The sequence below is a fragment of the Dendronephthya gigantea genome, unplaced genomic scaffold, assembly GCF_004324835.1.
Source record: "Dendronephthya gigantea isolate DGI-Jeju-01 unplaced genomic scaffold, DenGig_1.0 000287F, whole genome shotgun sequence".
NCBI classification, from domain to species: Eukaryota; Metazoa; Cnidaria; class Anthozoa; order Malacalcyonacea; family Nephtheidae; genus Dendronephthya; species Dendronephthya gigantea.
In genome coordinates, this window is record NW_021163297.1 from 77,435 (window position 1) to 90,024 (window position 12,590).

Sequence of the window (12,590 nt, forward strand, 5' to 3'; positions counted from 1 at the left end):
AACTAATTTATATGATGAAATTATGTTTAATTACAGGCACTGAAATTCGTGCTGGCAATCTGGAATGCTACAATTTGCTCGAGCAAAGTTATCCTGCTGATCTAGATGATGATACCTTTGTGTATGAGTAAGTATTTTTCATTAGAACAACATTTATTATCCATACCCAACATAGTAAAAATGTATACTTCCATAATGTTATATGCTGCCTGGGTACTAAAATAACTACAATGGCTGTAACCCCAAAAGTAATTAAGACTGTAATTTAACCTCTTGAGTATTGTAAGTCAACCTTACTTCAAATACAGTACGGTATATACTAAATCACAGTATATACAGTATATTAAATCATACTTTTTTGGCGTCTTCGCTGTAGTATTGTGCTCTGGTCACTCAGTTTCATGTCTTTTATCCAAGGGCAAAATGGGTTGTTATTCATGGTACCAAGTACAAAAGAAATGCCATCATACATATCGGTTATGATAATGACGATTTGCCAAAATTTTGGAAAATCCAGAAGATATTAGTTGTTGCCAAAAACCTTGCAGCAATCCAGTTTCTTGTGCAGCCACTGATCACTGTCACGTTTGAAAGCCATCTCCAGTGTTATGAGGTCAACATTCCAGATGATAACGTTGAGATTGAAATTCGACAACACAAGGACTTCACATGCTACATCCCGAAACATCTCTGCCGGCCATATGGTCGCCGAGTTGGCGCCTGGTATGTGTGTATCAGATATGAGCTTGGCACCAACAGTTAGATGAAGAACAACTATGTAAAAATGTAGATAACAATGTAGATATGTAAATAACAATGTAGATATGTAAATAATAATGTAAATATGTAAATAACAATGAAGATATGTAAATAAAAATGTAAATATGTAAATAATAATGTAGATATGTAAATAACAATGTAAATATGTAAATAACAATGAAGATATGTAAATAACAATGAAGATATGTAAATAACAATGTAGATATGTACAATACAGTAAGTGTCAATTGAAAAAACTTAAGCAGGAGTTTGGCCTACTAAGTTGCAATGCACTCCTTACTTATTTTCTTTTTGAGAAATGTCAGACAATTTCACTGTTCAACGAGGAAGCTTTGGAGCTTTAAACAGCTTTGGAGCTTTAAACAGGTTAAACCAATAACCTGAAAAGCTTCCGCCACTAATATAAAATTTGACAACCTCCCCAGTTATTGCCCATTAAGCTAAAATCAGGCGTAGTGTGTCCTATTATCACTTTACTTGTCAGCATCAGACATTTTACTAATCAGTGAGTAAGCTCTTCAGCTTATTGCATCCAATAAGGTTGCATCAAGCCTAAATGTGCTCAATTGTTCACTACTGATTTTTTTTTCTTTGGAGAAATGATGGTAATTTCACTTGTCAACAAGGAAGGTCTGCAGCTTAATATCTTAAATAGCTTTCTGCTAACAAATGAAATCATGTAATCATGAAATCATTTTGGCTGTTCTGGTATGCAACATTTAATATGCAATTGTTGACTGTTGCATGACTAAATGGTTGGGCTGGCCATGCTACTAATGTTAAGTCACTCAGGGTATTATTGTAAAATAGTAGACATAGATATGTAAACAATTGCTCTGCTAATTTTTCAGTATTGAGCACTCTCATTTCTTATATGAAAGGATCATCAGTGTTTGTTATTCATTGGTTCATCATTGATTGCTCCTTCATTATAGGATTTTGTTTGGCCCACTTCGCAGTTGTTTAATATACTAATGTACCAGTTGTTCTAAGAGAGGTTTCTAGAAGTTTCTAGAAGTTTTCAAACTGCTGTTTTAGTTTGTGTATTTCTGCATATCTGTTCATTTAAAACTTCAGTTAAGTAAACTCATGCAGGCAATGCAGGCAAGAAAGATCTCTGAAGAAATACTTCAATATACACACACATAAAAGCTCAGTTTTCTGTGAATTTTAGATTAATTAATGTTAACCCAGTTTTAAAATATAACACAGCTTTGAGCAAACTAAGACCCCAAGGAGTAAATGTGTGGGTTGGAGCAAGTATACAGTATGTTAAACACCTAGAAGGCGGGCTGTATGTGATATACTAGTATACTCTCCTGACAAAGGCCCTCAGATCGAAACGTCGAGAAGTGTTTTGTCTATACCACATTTCATGCTAAGTGTTCGAAGACGCTGCCACGCTGCTCCTTGGTTATATTGGAACTAGATACGAGGTGTTCATACTTAAATCACTATTAAAGAGGTTTATGGGACTTTGTTTTTCCAAGCTAGAAGGTATTTGACACGTGTTTAATAGGGAGTGGTTTTATAATATTGCATATTCCTATAAAAATATTATACGGCATCAATATTAACCAGTTCATAATCAAGAAGATATCTATCTAGTTTACTAGTATAACACAGACCTTCAAATTCTTTGCTTCGATTCTTTCTTGATTCATTCTGTACTTTTATATTATATACAAAAAGATAAAAATGCCTTCTCAACTTCTCAACTGTTCTCAACTATATCACTCAACCAGCAGGATCCAGTGAACTCTATACAACTGGAACGATAACTCCTAACAAACATCTCTATTCAGTTTGTTTACAGTTCAATGGTATGATCATTTTGACACGTCACGTAATTTAACCCCTCAGAAGGTGTTATTTTAATCCCATTTCGCTAAGTCACTATTCGAATTCGCGCACCCAAGATTTAATCCCTCAAATAGTGTTAATTTAATCCCAACGAGGTGTGTTTTTTAACCCCAATATTGGGGTTAAAGTAGTTCAAAATTTTTAATACCCTTAAAAACCCTTTCATAGGGTATTAAAATAACACCTTGAAAATAACAGTGTGTATAGGACATGGAATTACAAGCATAAGAGAGCCTCGGTTGACGAACGAACATCAACTAATCGAGTTTGTTCCGCGTTCATCATGAAACTAGTATATATGTACACAAACATCAGAATCTCAGATTCTGACAAAAGAATAGCGTTGCATAATCGATTTTCGTCGTCTTATGTCTAGAAATTATCATATAAGTCTTTAAACACAAACTTGACCAATCAGAGTCTTAGATTTGGACGTTGCATAAATCAATTTTCGTCGTCGTTTGTCTTGAAATTATCATATAAGTCTTAAGCATATACTTGACAATCAGAGTCTTAGATTCGGACGTGCATAAATGAATATTCGTCTGGTTTCGTCCTTAGATGCAGGTCAACTTTTAGGACAAAGCACTAACTTCACTAACTAAGCACTACTTCAAAATTTTGGCAGCTTACATACCAATAGTTATTAAAAATCGGTTTAGTAAAGCGTATTGATTCATGCGTCCCCGAAGGATATAAAAGCGCATGATTTTAACTTCACTAGTCTTGTCTTTACAGAAATGTGCACGTAGCTGTCAAACTTTCAGTCGTCAGTGCAACGCGCTTTGTCTTAGTCATTCAAATTCCAACGGTAAAAGTCATAGCTTTTCTTTTCATCCAAAAGCGTTTATACTTTATACCCCGCATGATTTGAATGCACCAACTTGAACGATCCGTTCGAACGTAGGATTACTTTGTTTGCTTACTCTGGTCATAAACAACTTGGATTTTGTTTTCAGTCTACATACCTGTACCGTAAAATCCGTAAATGTTCACCATCTGATGCCTCTATATATGTTAGGCTGTGTTTAAACGACAAAATTCAGATGCAACCACATAACAAGCAAAACAAATTCCCATACTCACAGTTTGATGTACAGCGTAAAAAGAAAGCGAACAATTGGGATCCAAGCTATTCACAAACAATCGAAGTTAAAAGTCAAGGTACCCAATGCGAACAAATACCACCAAGTTATGACAGAGCATCGGGAAAATGTAACACTACTCACAATTTGACTTATGACGAATTACTACAGCAATACCTTGTAACACAGAGCACACCCTCGAATGGTTAAAAGATTAAAAGCTTATTTCATCATGCAGATACTGCCCAGTTTGTGATAAGGAAATGAAGTGGACAAAAACATATGATCGCTCTGACGGATACAAGTGGGAATGTAGAAAGCAAACAGCTAAAAAACGGCACAAAATTGAGCGCAGTGTAAGAGAAGAATCTTTGGTTTGAAAAGAGCAAACCTGACGATTCCAGAGATCATAAAGTTAACTTATTGGTGGTGTACTGATTTGACTGAAAATCAGATCAGCAAACAATTAAGGTTAGGATCAGCCACTATAGTCGATTGGTCTAACTTTTGTAGGGAGGTATGCGAAGTTACAATTTTGAAGAACAACCAACCGATAGGAGGACAGGACATTAGAGTGCAAATTGACGAGTCAAAAGTTGGGAAAAGAAAATACCATCGCGGCCATATCGTGGAAGGTCAGTGGGTATTTGGCGGGATTGAAGAGCATTCCAGAAACAGTTTTATGTTTGCTGTGGAAGATCGAAGTGAGAAAACCTTGATACCACTTATAAAAAGGTGGATTAAACCTGGATCGATCATCATATCCGATTGTTGGAAATCGTACACTAACATTGAGAAACACGGTTATTCACATTTAACGGTTAATCACTCGAAACAATTTGTTAACGACCAAGCTAGCTAACACACAACGTAATCCCAACGTTAGCAGAAGGTTGTGGGAATGTCAGGTCAGACCTAACTAAACCACGACATTCCCACGACGTTGTTTTCCCGTCGCGATATTACTATACGTGTTAATAACGTTGTAGCGATGTAGAACTTGGACGTGTGACACAGGTATTTATTTAACGTTTGCGCAACGTCCTTTGTTAACATCGAGACGACGTCAAAGCAAAACGTATTCATAAACCTTCAAAAAATAACGTAGATACAACGTTGCCATTTTCGAATATATATACATATATATATGGACAACCTTTACAGTCACTGCTGAAAAGGTTGTCCATCGTATATACCATTATATGTATGACGTGACTAATTGGTATGCATCAACACGCGTGTGTTTTGTCGGGTAGTTTGAGTGTTTACTCTGGTCCATAACAAAGTGCGCCCGTAACTGCAATAATACGGAAATCACTGCAATAGCCAAGTATCTGCCTCCTAGTAATGATTTTCAATGCATGATAACAACAATGGTTGATGGCATTAAATTGGGTTGTGGGTACTGATATACTGGTTGTTTAAGTTCGTGCAAAGTTTGCAGTTCAGTAATAGGGCATCTTCGTTCATGTACTGCACTATCGTCTTATAGCTGGCTGCATTATGTTATTCGTCGTCTGCCCATTGATTTGAATTGCTCTTGTGAAACAGATCGCCGTGTGACACAGTCACACAGTGATATTATGTGCACTTTGTTATGCACCAGAGTAAACACGCAAACTACCCGACAAAACACAGGCGTGTTGATGCATACCAATTAGTCACGTGATACATATAATGGTATTGTAATATAGGAAACATGATACACGTAATATGCACAATGAACAATGCACAATGGGTTATTGAAAAGGGATATCATGTAGCGATATAGCACAGTATGATTAAGCAGAAAACAGTTAGTTGATACATGAGCACGGGAAGAGCACATATCAAGCACCGAAGCACGAATAAAGAGTTATGAAATATATGTGTGCGTTCTGTGAGTAATTGTAAAGAGCTGTCTCCCCAAACGACCCGACGATCCCGGACGTTAGAAAAGCCTAAAAGAAGCCACACAAAAAGGGTCGTTTTACATTGGTGGAGATTGCGGGCGGATGCGCCGATAATCTGGTGAAGCCTGAAGCAAACCGAGAGAAGTGGTCGGAATCGAAGCGCTGGCGATCCACTGACAAGACAACCAACCGCCGTGGCAAGTGGCGCACTCGACGCGGTCGACGCAAATTATTCTTTGGCAGAGGTACGACAATTTGCTCGTTTTTATTCGCGTGTTTGCTTGAAAAGACAAAGAACCACATGTCGTGTCAGTCCAAACTTTCTACCTCTCATATGTTTCCAATTTGTTGCTAAAACAGTGTTTATGTGTTGTATTTAAACGTTCATGTCGTGCGTTCATGTGTTTTGTTGTGTTTCGTATTGCGTCTAGTTGTAGACAAACCGATTGCGCTTTTTAAAACCGAAATTATAAAAATTTTTTCATTGTGTCTCATCCGGACCGACCCACCACTCGTAGTTACAGTCGTGTTGCTGTCGAGCTTGAGTTTAATTGTTCGTTGGGGAATTCGGTCAATCAGTCAGACATGACTTCGCCCGAGGTTGCGGAAAAGTTATCCGACTTGCTAACGGCCATTGAGAAATCGGTAAGGTCAACTGAGGCTAACCAGCGAACACTAACTGAAACAAACGACTTAGGCATTCGACATCACACCGACCTTGTCAAATTACAGCAGCAACAACAAGCCCAACTGGCAACCTTAATTTCGCAAAATTCCCTGCAAGTAGGATCAGCATTGCATCCGAAACCTTTTTGCGGGAGAACCACAGATGATATATTGTCATTTGTGAGCCACTTTGAGCGATTTTCAACGTTCTGTGGGTGGAACGATGAACAAAAGTTACGAGCAATACCGCTTTATCTCCAGGGCAATGCAAGTTCGTGGTACTCCAGTTTGCCCGAAATGTTTAAGTCGTACCAGGATCTAGTAAAAGCTCTAAAGGACCAATTTAGCAATCCTGCATCCGTCTGGCTTTGGCGACAGCAATTAGCCGCTCGAAAACAAGCCGACACAGAAGCTTTAGCTGATTATGCTTCCGACATAAGGCGCTTATGTAAACGCTTAGATCTAACCGACGGGGAAGCGATGCACCACTTCATCCAAGGTCTACACCCCAACTATAAAAGCCATGTAATTTTAGGACAGCCAAAAAGTTTAGCAGAAGCTGAAAACTTGGCCAATCTAAAGGAGGCTGTGTCGATCAACACTCCAAATGTTGCTCAGCAAAAACTGGAAGTACAACTCCAGTCAGTTGCGAAAAGCTTAGAAGCCCTACCCATTGCCCAGCAAAATACGACAACACCGAATGTGGCCGCATATAGCATGTACCCAAGGCAAACCACTCCTGGTCGACAGGATTATTTCAACAACATAGGCAACATGAATCATTACCAGCAACAACGCAGGCAACACGCATCAGACGTAGGTCTGCTATATAATGCAAATGACATAGCCAAACTAGTTCAGGATGAAGTACGGCGTCAAACACGGTTTTCAGCACACACAAATAGGCCATCAAATACAGGCGTACCTTCGTCACGCAACCGTCGCACTACAGATGGGATACCCATATGTAATAAATGCAACAAGGTGGGCCACATTGCGCGCAACTGTAGAAGTGCGGAGGAACAATTCCCTTCCATGCCACGCCGATTTCCCCCTAGGCAGCCGCCCAGTGTAAATTTACGCCCCGATGCACCGCCATTCGCCGCCCAACAAAGAGCCGGCAACCCATTTCGCCAGCAGGGGGGAAACTAATTGCGGCTTCTCTATACCGGGACGATAGGGAGGCGAAGTATTTAGAAAAGATTAATGAAATTAAATGTCTCGTAACGGATCACCATGATGATAATAACTTTTCTCGTGAAACTAATGATATTCCGGTTGCAACTTTAGTTAATTTGGGAATAGAAGAAAATAAACATGCCGAAACCCCAAGCCCCACAGTACATAAAAAAAATATAGGAACCATACACCCTGATCTTAGGGATATTGATTTTAGTTTATACGCAGACGAAACTGATAGTGTTTTATGCAAGGAAAATCTTCAAGCTAGCCAATCGATACTAGAGTGTGATACATTGACGAAAGGTAATGCCGAAAATTCGAAAGTGACCGAGTCACAATATGTAAATGTACCTCAACATGTTGATATTGATGTTAGACAATCATTTTTTTCTGAGCATCGTACCATAGATGTACCAGTTTGCGATGACCAAGTAGACTTATCCCCATATGAAGACAAAGGAAATGAAATACAAGATCGCGACATTAATTTTAATCCGGATCTGGAAGGACTAGTATTTTCCGTTTCTAACAGAAGTGACAATTATACTGACAAGCCTGTTCCTGAATTCCCTGTTGCATGCTCTATCGCCGTTCCTTTTGAGATACGTAATAATTGCATTGAAATAATTGCCCTCAGCGTTCCAACCCTTCATCGACCTTAGCCACACCGATCTTACAGGGGAACAACGAACTAAATTAAATCAACTATTGCATGAAAATCGTGACGTGTTTGCAGTTACCGACGATGAGTTAGGTCACACCTCCCTTGTCCTACACCACATCGACACAGGTAATGCTCAACCTATCCGGCAACAACCATACCGTGTTTCACCAACAGTGCGTAATTGTATTGATGAACATGTAGGGAAAATGCTCGATCAAGGCATAATACAACCTTCGGTTAGCCCTTGGGCTGCACCCGTGGTGCTCGTTAAGAAAAAAGACGGCAGTGAACGATTTTGTGTGGACTATCGCAAATTAAATAGCGTTACGCGACGGGATTCGCATCCAATTCCTCACGTCCAGGATACCCTAGACTGCCTGCACGGTACTTGTTACTTCTCTTGCATGGATCTTCGTTCGGGATATTGGCAAGTTGAAGTTGATGACGAGTCTAAACCGAAAACAGCTTTCGCTACTCATAGTGGTTTGTTCGAATTCCGGAAAATGCCGTTTGGTTTAGCAAATGCCCCCTCTACATTTCAACGTTTAATGCATGCGATTCTCCGTGGTCTTCATTATCAAATTTGCCTTGTGTATTTAGATGACATAATAATTTTTTCGCGAACATTTGAGGACCATCTGACCAATTTAAGCGATGTGTTTAGCAGACTTCGAAGGGCGAACGTTAGACTTAAACCCAGCAAGTGTTCTTTTGCGTGTTCTAGTGTGGAGTACCTTGGACACGTCGTGTCACGCGACGGCATTACACCTGATCCAAATAAGATTCGCGCTATTAAAGAGTTTCCCGTCCCACGTAGCACACGCGACGTGCGCAGCTTTTTGGGGTTAGCGAATTATTACAGGCGATTCATAAAGAATTTTGCAACAATAGCCTCACCGTTGAATCAACTTACCCATAAGAATGTTCGTTTTGATTGGACTGCCGCTTGTGATCACGCATTTCATGAATTAAAATCATCGCTTATTTCAGCACCTATTTTAGCCTATCCGGATTTTTCGTTACCTTTCGAATTACATACCGACGCATCTTCCACGGGCATTGGTTACGCTCTTTGCCAAACCCAAGCTGGTTTGAACCGTGCCATAGCATACGGTGGTCGTGACCTGAATGCTGCCGAGCGCAACTATAGTACCACCGAGCAAGAAGCGTTAGACATCGTTGAAGCCATCAAGAAATTCCGCAATTACCTTTACGATCGCAAGTTTACCATCTACACCGATCATCATGCCCTCCGTTAGCTAATGTCTATTAAAGATCCCAATGGTCGACTTGCGCGTTGGGCTTTGCTTATCCAACAATACGACTTCACGATTGTCTATAAAGCCGGCAAGCTCAACTCGGATGCTGATGCACTATCAAGGCGATCCTACGCTACGATTTCAACACTCAGTGCATACGACTTCGCCGGGGTGCCCATCGATCAGATTCGAAAACTCCAACACGATGACGCTGAACTCGCCGATCTTATTGCCTATCTCGAGACCAGCGAATTACCCACGAATCAAAACCGCGCGCGTTCCTTTCTATTACAAGGCGACAAATTTTACCTGGATGAAAACGGCTTACTCTTTCGTCTCTGGACGCCCGGAAAACGTAGAAGGCATGACATTTGCTCACAATTAGTCATTCCGGAGGCACTAAAACACGAAATTTTGATCTGGGCCCATGACGATATTACCGCTGGTCACCTTGGACCTCACAAGACATATGGGAAGATCTGTACACGATACTATTGGCGTAACATGTATCGGGATATCGAGCGATGGTGTAAGAGTTGTGTAGATTGTGCTATGAAGAAGTCACCTCGCAACCGGCACAAAGCCCCTGTCCTACCAATCCCCGTCGAAAACGCATTTGATCGCGTTGCCGTAGATTGTTTAGGACCTTTCCCTGTCTCTAATGCTGGAAATCGATATGTTGTCGTATTCACAGAGTATTTGACTCGGTGGCCTGAAGCTTTCGCAGTACCGAACATAGATGCTCATACCATCGCATCACTCCTGATCAACAACATTCTCGCGCGTCATGGTGCACCACGTACCCTCCTGTCAGACCGCGGCACTAATTTCCTTTCTGCTTTGGTCCGTGCGGTATGCGACCTCCTCAATACAAAGAAGGTAAACACGACAGCTTATCATCCCAAACGGATGGCATTGTGGAACGTTTCAACCATACCCTTTGTCAATCAATTTCCATGTATGTAAGCCAGGACCAAAAAGATTGGGATTCACACATACCAGCAGTTCTGTTTGGTTACCGCGTTAGCCCTCACGATACAACCGGCGAGAGTCCGTTTTATCTACTGTATGGCCGCGAACCTAGACTCCCTGTCGATGTCAGTCTTCTCCCACCATGCAACAAGTCAAACTCCGTCAACGAACATCGGGCGCGTATTGTACAAACTTTGGAAGAAGCTCACGCCATAGCCCGCGAAAATATTCAACGCGCCCGGCAAAACATGAAAGAGGTCTATGATCGTTCGGCGCGTGAACCAAAGTTCATTATTGGTGATCGAGTCTGGGTATATACCCCGAAAACGAAAAAGGGTCTCTCACGAAAACTCATGCATCACTGGCATGGGCCATTTCGGATCGTAGAAAAGTGTTCGCCTGTCCATTTCAAACTAAGAACGTGCGACAATCGACTTGTCTCGGTAACTGTACACGCAAACCGCATGAAACCCTTCCATAATCCCGATCTCCGCCCACTGAACGCTCCTAGCAACGATGTGTCCGCCGAGCTTCCTATACCTGCGGATGAACTGCCTGAGGATAGTTTTGCCCAACCTAGTGCCATAGTACAACCCACTGCAATGCAAACTGTTTCGTCTGATACGTCAGCCGCGACTGACAATGTATACAAGATCGAGAAAATTGTAAGACAACGCACGCGTAAGGGTAAGAAACAATATCTGGTAAAATGGGAAGGGTATAGCCCAAAACATAACTCTTGGGTAGACGAACATGACATTTTACATACCGATACGAACGAAACAGACTCGCTGAATGATGGATAACTCAATATGCTCTAGTATGTCGGTTGACTGCATGTTCATGCGATTTCGGCGAAAACTTCATTTCTCATGATGCTGTTTGCCGTTTTCCCCAGCGAATGATTAAGTTCAATAGATCAACTCCTTCCCTCTGGGCACGTTATAATTGGGTTTTGAAGCACGATGGGGTCAGTCTTGTTTGTACTTTGTACCTAATGTCCTACATGCACACACAATACATAAATAGGCTTTTCTATGTGATGTACATGCATGTTATTTATGTTGATTGTTTCTGTATGTTTTGTTGTTGTCCGTTCCATGACACGACTAAGTTCTTCTTTGGTTCATGTCAAAATTCGAGTGCCATTGCGAATATTTGAGTAGTTGCCTGTCCTTGCCACAAAAGACATTTGGTGAACGAAAAAGCCTTCGCAAGAGACGATGACGTCATCCCGAAAGACATGCAGCTGCTGAGAGATCAACCCATGAACAGAACAGTGACTGATGTTACACATGAGTACAACTACCTGGACTTAAAAAGAAATCTACGTCACACCCGTGGGAACAAACTGACTCTAATAATTAATGTTAAGAGAAAAACAATCGTTATATTCATTTAGTTTACCATGAAAACCAAGAGGTTTTTCACCTAAAGGAGGGAGATATGTAATATAGGAAACATGATACACGTAATATGCACAATGAACAATGCACAATGGGTTATTGAAAAGGGATATCATGTAGCGATATAGCACAGTATGATTAAGCAGAAAACAGTTAGTTGATACATGAGCACGGGAAGAGCACATATCAAGCACCGAAGCACGAATAAAGAGTTATGAAATATATGTGTGCGTTCTGTGAGTAATTGTAAAGAGCTGTCTCCCCAAACGACCCGACGATTCCGGACGTTAGAAGAGCCTAAAAGAAGCCACACAAAAAGGGTCGTTTTACAGTATATACGATGGACAACCTTTTCAGCAGTGACTGTATATATATATATATATATATATATATATATATATATATATATTTATATATATATATATATATATATATATATATTATATATATATATATATATATATATATAATATATATATATATATATATATATATATATATATCATAGTGACACGTGATATCTGTTTGAACTTTGAACGCGTGTTCGTCTTTGATCGTCTCTTCCCGCTGTAAAATTTTTACTGTTTGAAGCGTGTTCCGTCGTTCTGTCTTAGCTATTGCTGGAGTCATACATATTATTTACAGAAGATTTTGTTAAGGATATTGTCGCTTGATTTTAAAGTAAGTATAATTATGTTGCCTATATACAGAGAATACTAGATTTATAAGACTTATAAATATTTATACCAAGACGATCATATACGTTTATAGCTCTCACTAATTATCATATATTTAATATTGCGAAAGTATAGCGATTTTAG